Source organism: Triticum aestivum, chromosome 5A (genome assembly GCF_018294505.1).
Source record: "Triticum aestivum cultivar Chinese Spring chromosome 5A, IWGSC CS RefSeq v2.1, whole genome shotgun sequence".
Taxonomy (NCBI): Eukaryota; Viridiplantae; Streptophyta; class Magnoliopsida; order Poales; family Poaceae; genus Triticum; species Triticum aestivum.
Genome location: NC_057806.1, coordinates 112205423 through 112219709, shown reverse-complemented (window position 1 = coordinate 112219709; position 14287 = coordinate 112205423).

Here is a 14287-nt window from a genome sequence, read left to right as displayed (position 1 = left end):
AGTTTTGTTAGGGCTTGATCCCTAGTATCCACTATGTTCTTAGATTGATGTTGCTATGACTTTGCCATGCTTAATGCTTGTCACTTTGGGCCCGGGTGCCATGATTTCAGATCTGAACCGTTTATGTTATCACCATTATATCCATGTTCTAGATCCGATCTTGCAAGTTATAGTCACCCACTACATGTTATGATCCGGCAACCCCGGAGTGACAATAGTCGGGACCACTCCTGGTGATGATCGTAGTTTGAGGAGTTCATGTATTCACTATATGTTAATGCTTTGTTCCGGTTCTCTATTAAAAGGAGGCCTTAATATCCCTTAGTTTCCAATATGGACCCCACTGCCACAGGAGGGTAGGACAAAATATGTCATGCAAGTTCTTTCCATAAGCACGTATGACTATTTACGGAATACATGCCTACATTATATTGACGAACTGGAGCTAGTGACGTATCGCCCTAGGTTATAACTGTCTCATGATGAATATCATCCAACAAGTTACCGATCCAATGCCTACGAATTTATCTTATATTCTTCTTGCTAAGTTACCACTGCTATCGTTACTGTTGCACTTGTTACAAAACTACTGCTATCATTGTTACTGTTACCATTGTTGCTGTCTCTACTATCAAAACTATCATACTACTTTGCTACTGATCACTTTGCTGCAGATAATTAATCTCCAGGTGTGGTTGAATTGATAACTCAGCTACTAATACCTTCAAATATTATTTGGCTCCCCTTGTGTCGAATCTATAAATATGGGTTGAATACTCTACCCTCGAAAACTGTTGCGATCCCCTATACTTGTGGGTTATCAAGACCTTTTTCTGGCACCGTTACCGGAGAGCATAGCTATATTTGTTGAGTCACTTGGGATTATTATCATATTATCACTATGAAGAATCTAAAGGATGCTAAGATCAAGATATTTCCCTCAAAAACGAGGGGAGGTAAGGAACTGCCATCCAATTCTGCTTTAGATTCACCTTCTGTTATAAGTAAACTTGCAACACCACCACATGCTACTAATTCTGATATGTCGCAACTTATTGATGATGCTATTCTGCTATGGATAATGCTTATGATGATGCTAGTACCTTGCTTGATAATGATGATGTGCCACTTGGTGACTTTCTTGATAAACAAATTGCTAGAGTTATACAACATGATGTTGTTGAATCTGATGATGAGCTTGAAAGTGAAACTCCTAAAACACCTTCTAGAACTAGCCCTCCTAGATATGAATTGCCTAAGGTACCGAAAGGTTATGTTATGAGTGAGGAGACAACTAGAGATATTCTTGCTTGTAGAGATAGAGATGATCTAGAGAAATTATTATGCAAGTATAAAGAAAAATCTCTGCATGCTAGAATGAAATGTGATCCTAAGTTTGCTACTTCACCTATCTTTATTGATGATAAGGATTATGAATTCTATGTCGACCCAGAGCTAATTACTTTGGTTGAATTTGATCATTTCCATGGTTATGAAACTGAAACTATTGTGGGACATCTTACTAAGTTGAATGACATAGCCACCCTTTTTACTCATGATGATAAAACTCATGATTTATTACTTCTCTGAAAAATATTTTCCTGCTCATAAGAAACAAGTTGCCTTATAGGAAATATTTAACTTTGTTCAAATTAAAGAAGAGAGTCTCCACTGCAAAAAAAAGACACATCTGTGACATTTTGGGCCTAACGAATTTTTTTCCTGTCATGCTTCTGACACTTCTATGATGATAATTGTGACAAAACCCGGTATCATCATAGATGTGGTGGGGTCCTACTTCTATGACAAAAAATCATGATAGAAAATGGGCTTTTCGTCCTGGGCGGGCCAGAGACACAGCTGCATGATATTCTTTGGGCCGTCCATGATGGAAAAAAACATGGTAGAAGCAAGGGCGAGGAAAATATCGGGGGAGTTCCCGGTTACAGTGGGTGGTCGGGGGCCGAGCGGTGCATGTTTCTCTCGTACGTATGCGCGTGTGTGCGAAGCATTGGGCTCTAACTGAACCCAAGCTAGGTGAGGGAGTCCTGGATTAGCGGGTCTCCGGACAGCCGGACTATATCCTTTGGCCGGACTGTTGGACTATGAAGATACAAGATTGAAGACTTCGTCTCGTGTCCGGATAGGACTCTACTTGGCATGGAAGGCAAGCTAGGCAGTACGGATATGGATATCTCCTCCTTTGTAACCGACCTTGTGTAACCCTAGCCCCCTTCGGTTTCTATATAAACCGGAGGGTTTAGTCCGTAGGACAACATAAAATCATACCATAGGCTAGCTTCTAGGGTTTAGCCTCTCCGATCTCGTGGTAGATCAACTCTTGTAATACCCATATCATCAAGAATAAATCAAGCAGGACGTAGGGTTTTACCTCCATCAAGAGGGCCCGAACCTGGGTAAAACATTGTGTCCCCTGCCTCCTGTTACCATCCGCCTTAGACGCACAGTTCGGGACCCCCTACCCGAGATCCGCCGGTTTTGACACCGACATTGGTGCTTTCATTGAGAGTTCCTCTGTGTCGTCATCATCAGCCTTGATGGCTCCTTCGATCATCGTTGGCGATGCAGTTCAGGGTGAGACTTTTCTCCCTGGACAGATTTTTGTATTCGGTGGCTTTGCACCGCGGGCCAACTCGCTTGGCCATCTGGAGGAGATTGAAAGCTACACCCCTGGCCATAAGGTCAGGTTTGGAAGCTTAAACTACACGGCCGATATCCGCGGAGACTTGATCTTCGACGGATTCGAGCCCCTGCCGAGTGCACCGCATTGTCACGATGGGCATGATTTAGCTCTGCCGCCGAATAGTGCCCTGGAGGCCGCACCCGCATCCACTCTGACCTTTAATTCGGAGCCAACTACGCCGACCGAGGGCGGGTGGCTAGACCCCGCTGCGGAGGCTGCAGCCTCAATGGCGATCGAGCCGAACACCAACCTTATCTTTCACGAGGCCCGTGACTCCACATTGCCGGACTCTCCTCCGAACTCTGAACCATCTGCGCCCCTGCCAATTGAATCCAATTGGGCGCCGATCATGGAGTTCATTGCCGCAGATATCTTTCAGCACTCGCCATTCGGCAACATACTGAATTCACTAAGGTCTCTCTCTTTGTCAGGAGAGTCCTGGCCAGATTATGACTGGCAGGATTGGGATGCGGACGAAGAAGAAATTCGACGCCCACCCACCACCCACTTCATAGCCACTGTCGACGACTTAACCGACATGCTCGACTTCGACTGACATCAATGGTATGGACGACAATGCGGGAGATGAAGAGGAACCACTACCCACAGGGCACTGGACAGCCACCTCATCATATGATATATATATGGTGGACACACCCAAAGAAGGCTATGGTGACGAGACAGCGGAGGATTACCCCTCCAAGAAGCAACCCAAGCGTCAACGTCAGCGGCGCCGCTCTAAGTCCCGCTAAAGAAAAAGTGGTGATACCGGCACAGGAGATAATAACACTCCGGATTGTGCCGAAGATGGCAACAATCCCCTCCAGCACGATCTAGGACAGGAGGATGGAGAGGCCAGCCCTCCTGAGGGAGCGGCAGATGGAGAGGCGGAGGATGATAATTACATGCCCCCCTCCGAAGACGAGGCAAGCCTCGACGATGACGAATTCGTCGTGCCAGAGGATCCCATCGAAAAAGAGCGCTTCAAGCGCCGGCTTATAGCCACGACAAAAGCCTTAAGGAAAAGCACTAGCAGCTTCAAGCTGATCAAGATCTGCTAGCTGACAGATGCACTGAAGTCCTCGCGGCCGAGGAATACAAACTCGAACGCCCCTCCAAGAGTTACCCAAAATGCAGGTTGCTACCCCGACTAGAGGAAGAAGCATATGACGCGGCTGACCAGCCACCTCGTGGCCGCGACAGAGTGGGATTCCAGCCAAAAGCTCAGCCTGCACCCCGACGCCATTCAAATAAAAAGGCATGGGGAAATACGCCAGACCTGCGAGACGTATTGGAGGACAAAGCAAAAAATGCAAGATCGATCTACGGATCACGAGGGCGCGCCACTACGCGAAACGATAATCGTCACGCCGGATACAGCAAAAGTAAATCCGGCCGGGCCGAGCACAGCGGGCAAGACTCATTGGAGCGGTATCGTGATATAGCCTAGTAGAGAGGCGCCGCACACCCCTTATGCTTCAGAGATGAAGTAATGGATCATCAAATCCCAGAGGGTTTCAAACCCATAAATATAGAATCATACGATGGCACAACAGATCCTGTGGTATGGATCAAGGATTTCCTCCTGCATATCCACATGGCACGCGGTGATGATCTACACGCCATTAAATACTTCCCACTCAAACTAAAAGGACCAGCTCAGCATTGGCTCAATAGCCTGCCAGCAGAGTCCATTGGCTGTTGGGAAGATCTGGAAGCCGCATTCCTCGACAACTTTCAGGGCACTTATGTGCGACCACCAGATGCCGATGACTTGAGCCACATAATTCAGCAGCCAGAGGAATCGGCCAGGCAATTCTGGACATGGTTCCTAACAAAGAAAAATCAAATCATCGACTGTCCGAATGCAGAGGCCCTAGCAGCTTTCAAGCACAACATCTGCGATGAGTGGCTATCCCGGCACCTTGGTCAGGAAAAGACGAAATCTATGGCAGCCCTCACGACAGTCATGACCCACTTTTGTGCGGGAGAAGACAGCTGGCTAGCTCGCAGTAATAACATATCAAAGAACCATGGTACTTCGGATACCAAGGACAGCAATAGAAGGTCACGTCGCAACAAACATAAGAGCCGCATTAACAGTGACAATACCGAGGATACGACAGTCAATGCCGGATTCAAAGGCTCTAAACCCGGTCAGCGGAAAAAGCCATTCAAAAGAAGCACTCCGGGACCATCCAGTTTGGACCGTATACTCGATCGCTCATGTCAAATACACGGCACCCCCGACAAGCCAGCCAACCACACCAACAGGGATTGTTGGGTGTTCAAGCAGGCCGGCAAGTTAATTGCCGAAAACAAAGATAAGGGGCCACATAGCGATGACAAGGAGGAGCCCCGACAGCCGAATACTGGAGGACAGAAGAGGTTCCCCCCACAAGTGTGGACGGTGAACATGATATACGCAACCCACATCCCCAAGAGGGAGCGGAAGCGTGCGCTCAGGGACGTATATGCGTTGGAGCCAGTCGCCCCAAAGTTCAACCCATGGTCCTCCTATCCGACCACCTTCGATCGCAGGGACCACCCCACTAGCATCCGTCATGGCGGATTCGCCGCACTGGTCCTAGACCCAATCATTGACGGATTTCACCTCACTCAAGTCCTTATGGATGGCGGTAGTAGCCTGAACCTACTTTATCAGGACACAGTGCCCAAAATGGGTATAGACCCCTCAAGGATCAAACCCACAAAAACGACCTTTAAAGGCGTCATACTAGGTGTAGAGGCCCACTGCACAGGCTTAGTCACACTGGAAGTGGTCTTCGAATCCCGGATAACTTCCGAAGCGAAGAGTTAATCTTCGATATAGTCCCGTTCCGCAGTGGCTATCATGCACTGCTTGGGCGAACCGCATTTCGAGATTCAATGTGGTACCGTATTATGCATACCTCAAGCTCAAGATGCCAGGACCTCGGGGGGTCATTACAGTTAATGGAAACACAGAGCACTCTCTTCGAACGGAGGAGCACACTGCGGCCCTCACAGCGGAAGCGCAAAGCAGCCTCTTAAGGCAATCCACTAGTTAGGAGTTTAAGGACCCGGACACCTTCAAGCACGCCCGAAGTAATCGGCAACAGGACTGCCGGGCACGTTCCGAGCTCGCATAGTAATGCGGCCCCCACCTGGTCCCAGCCAAACGGCGAAACCCGTGCCACACGTACATAATTACACATTAAAAATACCATGGGCACAGGAGGGGAAGGGGGCACGACTACGGCACGCCCTAAGACACGGCTTAAACCACACTAGGGGCTTCCCACTTTGTTATTTTTCTCTCTTTCAAGACATTAATCTCTGGAAACCTTGTCCGGCAGCATGATTGCCGAACACATGATGCAGCAACCAAGGAGGCAGAAGGCTACATCACACCACGGAACTCCCAGGTGGATTACGATAACGAGTGAAATACTTGCTTTAAAATTATTCCTCAGCTTGCCCTTGGAGGGGACATAGTCCTACTTTTTGCTTATCGCACTACCTGTATCATTCTGCTTTAACGCACGTTTTTTAATAAGCAATGCATTGCATTAAGGCTTTTATTGCATTCTTATTATTATATATATATATATAAGTTCATTCATGACATCAAGCACCCGTACACTCTGGTACGGCCAATACGCTAGGGGCTTAAGCATACCCCATAATATGGCGTGAGAAGTCCGAACACTTTTGACAGTGCGGCACCCCGAACTTATAGCATTATATGCATCAGCTCCGAATCATGTCTTGGGTCAATAGTTGGGTTTGCCAGGCTCCCATGTTTTGGTACCTTACGTTCCGCTATATCGTCTAAGGTAGCACTGGGAGAACTACTGCGATTGTGCCCCGGTTCTGCTGGGCTAAGCACCTCAGTAGAGAAAGCTGAAACTGACTGTCATGATAAGGCGAGAGACTGGTCGCTGTTCGAGAGGTTTTCGAGTCCTTAAAGACTTATGCCGCTTAGAGCGAGGAGTCGGCCCTGTCCGGCTTAAGGCGTGTATCGCGCTCCGAGTTCGGCCTTCCGAATACTAGGGGCTTCGCCAAAATTTAAAATTATAGAATTCTATGGCTAAGTGAGAGTGATAACGTATTATAGTCTGATTGCCTTGTTCGTTGTGCTGAGCACCTCCCTCGAAGGACCCAACAATGGGAACAAGAGTGCGCATGTTTATCCCGAACACCCCAGCACTCATGGCGTGGGGGAAGAAGCCGACGACTAGCCATCTCTCAGATTTGATAAATAGCCGAACAGAACATAATATTTTAAATTCAAACAAGCATTGCATAGCGCATATGAACAAGTTTTCATAAATACAGGAGTACACGAGCGAATTTACTCGAATATTATATCTTTCGTACACTCGTCCGCTACGAGACGAGCACCCTTCATGACACCCTCATAGTACATCTCGGGGTGGCGATGCTCCTTGCCCTCCGGCGGCCCTTCCTTAATCAGCTTCACGGCATCTAGCTTGGCCCATTGCACCTTCACACGGGCGAAAGCCCGATGTGAACCTTCGATGCAAACGGACCGCTTGATGACTTCTAGCCGTGGGCAGGCATCCACAAGCCGCCTCACCAGGCCGAAGTAGCTGTTGGGAAGGGCGTCGCCAGGCCACATCCGAACTATAAAGCCCTTCATGGCCTGTTCGGCCGCCTTGTGCAGCTCGACCAGTTGCTTCAGCTGGTCACTCAGAGGCATCGGGTGTTCGGTCCCAGTATACTGAGACCAGAACAACTTCTCCGTTGAGCTTCCCTCCTCGGCCTGGTAAAACTATGCGGCATCCGACACGTTGCGGGGCAAATCTGTGGATGCTCCTGGAGAGCTCCGGATTCGGGTAAGTAACAGGTAATTTACTTTCACATGCTTGCTTTGCATATAGAATGCTTTACCCGCCGCTATCTTCTTCATCGCATCAATCTCCTAGAGGGCCTTTTGGGCTTCGGCCTTGGCATTCTTTGCGCTCTCAAGGGCCACGGCAAGCTCGGACTCTCGCGTCTTCAAGTCAAGCTCCAACGCCTCATGCTTCGTCACGAGAGTGTGGAGCTCTTGCTGCACCTCGCCCACCCGTGCCTCATGCCTTTCCCGCTCGGTGCGCTCCTTGGCCGCTTTGTTTTCGGCCTCGGATAGTGCTTGCTTCAGGGTCGCCACCTCGATCGTGGCCCCTGGCACATTTACGATGATCCTGTCATTTTGCAATCACATTCTCTTTATACATATCCATAGACTAGGTATTACTTACCTTTGTTCTCCTCGAGCTGCCTCTTGGCAAGGCCGAGCTCGTCCTTGGACCCTTTAAGGTCCTGCTTCAGTGCGGCGACCTCCACAGTTAGTGTGGCAGAGGCCAGAAGCAAAGCCTGCATACGCATATTGACATACTTATATTAGATTCCTGTGATATTGTTTGATCCTCCGTTCAGCTTTTCTTTGTGAACACTGAACAGAGCATCAGGGGCTACTGTCTATGCGGTAATATTTTTCGCCATATTTCAAAAACTTACCTCAAATCCTGTTAGAAGGATGGCACAGGCTTCAGTCAGTCCGCTCTTGGCGGACTGAACCTTCTGGACCACCGCACTCATAATAGTGCGGTGCTCCTCGTCGATGGAAGCGCTGCGAAGCGCTCCTAGCAGATTGTCCGGTGCCTCTGGATGGACAGAGGTCACCGGCACAGGAGTCTTGCCCCTCTTGGAAGGAGGCCGCCTGCTCGAGTCCGGATCCACTAGAGGTTCCGGCGCGGTGTTCGGCTGAGGGCTGAACTCGGAGCCCTCGGGGGCCTTGTTCCCTCTGCTCCCGGAGTCCAAAAGGTCGCCTTGAGGCGCCTCCGGGACTGTCTCCCCTCGACCCGGTGCCTCTTGAGACAACACCTCGGCGTTGTCCGTAGGGCAAGGGGAGGTGGCGGTCGGAAGTGGACGTTATCCATATTCGACGAGTCTAGGGAGCCGTCCGACGAGGATACGTCAATACGGGCTCGGGGCGGTCTGCATAATCATGATTCAACGTTAGGAGAGGCAGTGCGGCAAAGGTATGCTATGAGTTACTCTGGCATCCGAATACTTACGACTTCGCCAGGGGCTTGGCCCTGAGCAGCCACTCGTCCTCGCCTTCGGCGGAGGTGGTGGAGTAGTCCGGAAGGAGAGTCCTTCCCTTCTTGGACCCTTCGGCCCCCTCAGTAGGGGCGGCCTTCCTTTTCTTGTCTCCCTCGAGTGGAGGGGGAGCGTCTTCATCTTCCTCCTCATCTTCGTGAGAGGAGTGCGCCGAGGAGTCCTCGGACGATGAGTCCGATATCACCTGGTGCCGGGAACTCTTTCGGGTTCCCTTGGCCTTCTTGGTCTTCTCCGGCACCTTGTAAGGAGCTGGAGTCAGCATCTCCGTTAGGAGAGCATCCGCAGTGTCTTCGGGCAGAGGGGCCGGACAGTTAATCTGCCCCGACGTCTCCACCCAGTCCTGTCAAAGGCATGGAGCCCAGACCCCGCACATGGTTAAGCTAGGGGAAATGAATATCCTACCGGATGTATAGAACTCACCGAATGCGCTTGGCGCTTCGCGCTTAGCCTGCGGTCCTCGGTGAGGGAGGGAGGGACCTCGGCGCCTTTGAACAGCACCTTCCAGACCTCCTTGTGTGTCGTGTCGAAGAGCTCGCTCAGAGTCTGGTGCTGGGCCGGGTCGAACTCCCACAAGTTGAAGTCCTGTTGTTGGCACGGGAGGATCCGGCGGATGAGCATGACCTAGACTATGTTGACAAGCTTGAGCTTCTTGCTTGCCATACTCCGGATACATTTCTGGAGTCCATCCAGCTCCACCGATGAACCCCACGACAAGCCCTTCTCTTTCCAGGAAGTGAGCCATGTAGGGAATCCGGATCGAAACTCGGGGGCCGCCGCCCATTTGGCGTCGCGCGGCTCGGTGATGTAGAACTAGGCCGATTGCCACGCCTTTATGGTCTCCATGAAGGAGCCCTCAAGCCATGTGACATTGGGCATCTTGCCCACCATGGCTCCGCCGCATTCTGCTTGTTGGCCTCCCACCACCTTCGGCTTGATGTTAAACGTCTTCAGCCACAGGCCGAAGTGGGGCAGGACGCGGAGGAAAGCCTCACAGACGACGATTGTCGGTGTCAAAACCGGCGGATCTCGGGTAGGGGGTCCCTAACTGTGCGTCTAGGCCGGATGGTAACAGGAGGCAAGGGACACGAAGTTCTACCCAGGTTCGGGCCCTCTTGATGGAGGTAAAACCCTACGTCCTGCTTGATTAATATTGATGATATGGGTGTTACAAGAGTAGATCTACCACGAGATCAGTGAGGCTAAACCCTAGAAGCTAGCCTACGGTATGATTGTATGTTGTGATTGTTGTCCTACGGACTAAAACCCTTCGGTTTATATAGATACCGGAGAGGGTTAGAGTTAAACAAAGTCGGTTTCAAAGGAGGAGATATCCATATACGTATTGCCTAGCTTGCCTTCCACGCCAAGTAGAGTCCCATCCGGACACGAGACGAAGTCTTCAATCTTGTACCTTCATAGTCTAACAGTCTGGCCAATGGAGATAGTCCGGCTGTCCGGAGACCCCCTAATCCAGGACTCCCACAGTAGCCCCTGAACCAGGCTTCAATGACGATGAGTCCGGCGTGCGGTATTGTCTTCGGCATTGCAAGGCGGGTTCCTTCTCCGAATACATGACAGAAGAAGTTGAATACGAGGATAGTGTCCGACCCTGCAAAATAAATTCCACATTCTACCGCAGAGAGAATAATGTTTTTGCAGATCTAATTTGTTGGCTTGTTTTGGCAGCATGACGTTACGTCATGGCCCGGTGATTATTCGAACCGTTTCTTTTAACCAGCTCCACACATAACGCGAGGCGGTTTCGTGACACATCTTGCCGAAGCGGAGATCGTGTTCCCCCAATTACGGGATTCTCATTAATGCGGTTCGTGGGTAACCCAACCGTGTCTAGGACTCCTAGATTATAGGTAAGTCCTAAACGGCTACGGAGAGGACGCTTGATATTCACCCTCTTTATAAAGGGACGAGGTTTTTGCTCCTTCTTCCTCGTGCTCAATCGAACCCTTCCTCCGCCTCGAGTTCTAACACCCAAAGCCCAGGTTAGGTGCTTCGGATCTTCAATCATGTCCGGATCCAGCCTTCAAGGCTGATGGATGCCCTCCTCCATTACGGAAGAGGACATTAAGAAGTTGAGGGAGGCCATATACCTGACCGCCGAGGTTTCGCATCGGCTGTCTGCTCGAGGGCAGGTCGTCCCTACTCTCGAACCCAACGAGAATGTTGTGTTTGTCTCCCACTTCCTCCGAGGTCTAGGCCTCACTCTGGATCCTTTCGTCAGGGGTTTGATGTTCTATTATGGGCTAGATTTTCATGATCTAGCTCCGGACTCCTTTCTCCACATCTCGACATTTATTGTCGTGTGTGAGGCCTTCCTCCGCGTTACCCCTCACTTCGGCCTGTGGCTCAAGACCTTTCAAGTAAAGCCGAAGATGATCGAGGGGCAACAGGCAGCGTGCGGAGGTGCATCAATAGGCAAGATAGCAGGAGCTCCATGGCCGGAAGGTTCCTTTTTAGAGGTGTCCGAATTATGGCAATGGGAGTGGTTCTACGTCACGGCTCCCCGAAGTGCCAAGTGGGCGGCTGCCCCTGCTTTCCGCTCGGGCCCCCCACCACAACTGATGCCATGGGTTAGCAGAGGCCTGAGCTGGGGTCCAGCCAAGACGTGCCTATACTGCAAGGCCGCATTCGAGATCTCTTCGAGGGAGATTTTAATTTGGCTGTGGTAATACAAGTTATGCTGGTTCGTTAAGTCCAGCCTTGCAGATGCCGGCCCCTTCGCTTGTGGGAGTTCAATCCAGAGGGACCGCGTGCCATTCATAGCTTCCTCGGCCTGACGCACGAGGAGATGTACAAGTCATTCTTTGGATCTCAAGTGGAGTGTCCGGATATTACCGAGGACGTGGGCCTGAGCAGTAATCGCGCCACCGAACAAGTAAGAAATCCTCTGGCCGAACACACTATCTTTTATTCGAAGTTGTTTCTGAGAGTTTGCTTTTTGACCAGGACTGGCTAACGAAGGTGAAGATGATTCGGTGTTTGGCCCCCCTTGCTGAGGGTTTGGAAAATCCGGTATTGGAAAAGATGCTCGAGGTCGCACCTTGCCCGGAGCCCTCGAAGGAAGATACCGGGGGGATAATACGGGCGGATGCGTGCCCCCATCGCTGCTCATTCCAACCGAGGGAATGAGCGTCTCCATGAAGGAGGACAACCGGGGGAGGAAAAGGACTGCTTCCGAGGACCCGAAAGCCGAAGCCTCCAAACGGGAGAAGAAATCTCCCACAGAAGGTCCCGCCTTGGGGGGTGCTCCTGCTGCACACAGTCCGCGGGGGGATCTGCCCTCCAACGAATCGTAAGTGATCCCAAAATACTTTAAGGTATGCTATCTTTCTTTTGAGAAAATAACCACCGCATATGTCTTGCAGTTCAGGCCTTAGCCCCTCTCAGATGAGCTCGTCCTCGGGGGATCTCCTTCCAGAGATGATGGAGAGCGAAATGCCTCCCCCGGACTCCTCCGCTCCAGAAGCGGGCGACCCCAAAGTGTCGTCACGGAGGGCCTCTCCAAATCCGGTGAGGCCAGAAGATAATCCCATAGACCCCCGAAGTCCCAGGCGTCCGGCTCCCGAGGAGAGCAGACAAAGAGTCCGACACCGTCTGGTGTGCGGTCCGACGTTCGGAGGGAGTTGGTGGGGCGAGCGGCCATTTCAGAAGAGCACCGTGTGCTGATGGGTACAGTGATGGAGAGAATCTCATCCGTCGAAAGCGGATTACATGAAGCCTTTATGAGTCTACTGACAGGCTTTGAGGTACGTAAGATAATATGTGATAGTTCTGCACATGTTAGGTGTGCACTGTGTAGATAGTAGCCCCTGAGACTCTGGTTGCCGTCGAGAACAGCGGCGAACAGAGGATCATATTCTCAGGCAATAACCAAACTGCCCTTATGTGCAGGTTTTGGAGGCTCCGGTGGCTAGCCGGACTAGTGAGTTTGCCAAATTAAAACGATAACTGAATGCGGCAGACGCCGACCTTGAGCTTGTTAACAAGAGGCTTGACGAGGCACAGGGTAAGTGTTATTATCTGGTAAACGCCACATAGTAAGAGAAGCATAATGCCAGTATCTTTAATATGTTGTGACTGCAGATGGAGTTTCCTCCGTGGAAGCCTTGCGGGCAGAACTTGCCCGAGCCAAGGAACACGCGAGGATTAGTAATGCCGCTGCTTTGAAGGCGGCCGAAGAGTTGAAGGCCGAGAAGGCCGCACATTGCGAGAGCCAAGAGAAGATGGCCAAGATGGTCGTGGAATTAAAAGACACTGCCGACCATTGTCGGGTCCTTGAAAAGGAAAACCGAGCAAAGGCAGCGGACCTTGAGAAGGCCACGGCGGCGGAGAAGGACACCCGTTCTGCTATGAGAGCGAAGAAGGAGGAGCTGCGGGAAGCCAAGGATATTGCGGCTGGGAAACCCTTCATGTTACGGAGGAAGTTCGGAGATCCGCGGTATGCTCCTCTGGATCGGCTGTGGAGTTCGGCAGATGCGTATATAGATTTGGCAGCGAGTGCTGCCGATGCTGCCAAGTACTTCCAAGGTCAGACAGGTCGTGAAATGGACAAGCTGTTCTGGTCGCAGTTCAACGTTCCAGAGCGTCCGCTTTCATTGACTGACCATCTAGCCGAATGGGCCGAACTGAATAGGTTGTCCGGACTCGCCATGAGGGCTGTTGTGGATCAGCTGTGGCCGGAGAAGCAAAAGTCGGATAGCTATTTCAGCTTGGTGCAGCAGTTCCTCGGTGCGGTGTCGCGCATTAATGCGATGAAGAGGTCGGCATGCATAGAAGGCTCGCGGATGGCCCTTGCCCGTGTTAAAGCATACTGGGCGGAGATGGACGCTTCCGTAGTCGCGACGCAGGGTTCGGCCACAGGCCGAGTGGCAGCCGAGCATTATTTCAAGGAGGTTCTCGAGGGTGCTCATTTTATAGAGGCCCAGTGCTCGAAGAATATTATGTTTGAGTGATATGTATTCTCATTGTAAACACAATGCTTTTATGAAGTTTTTATAAGGCTATGTTTATACTTTTGCCTGAAAGTAGTATGATGCCTCCTGTGCGGCCGTTTATGTATACATGTGTATAACCTGAAAGATTGCAGCCGTCGGCTTCAACCCCCACGCATATAATGCGGAGGTGCTCGCAAAAAAACGTGTGTTCACACTTAACCCAATGTCTTGGTCCTAATAAGGAGGTGATAGCGCAGCGAGCGAGGCAACCGGACTATAATGCTTTAACACTTTCACTTAGCCATAGGAGTTTGACAGTGGGGCTACTAGATAGCCCCTGGTGGCTCCGCACTCTCCCGATCGCGGGGTGCCTATATGCCTGGCCGGAAAACGGCCCTTCGTTAAGGCGGAGGAATTCTAACATTCCGATAGGTCATCGAGTGGTTGACCAGTCTCACGCTATATCATGACAGTCAGTTTTCGGCTTTCTCTACTGAGGTGCTCGTCCGGATGAACCAGG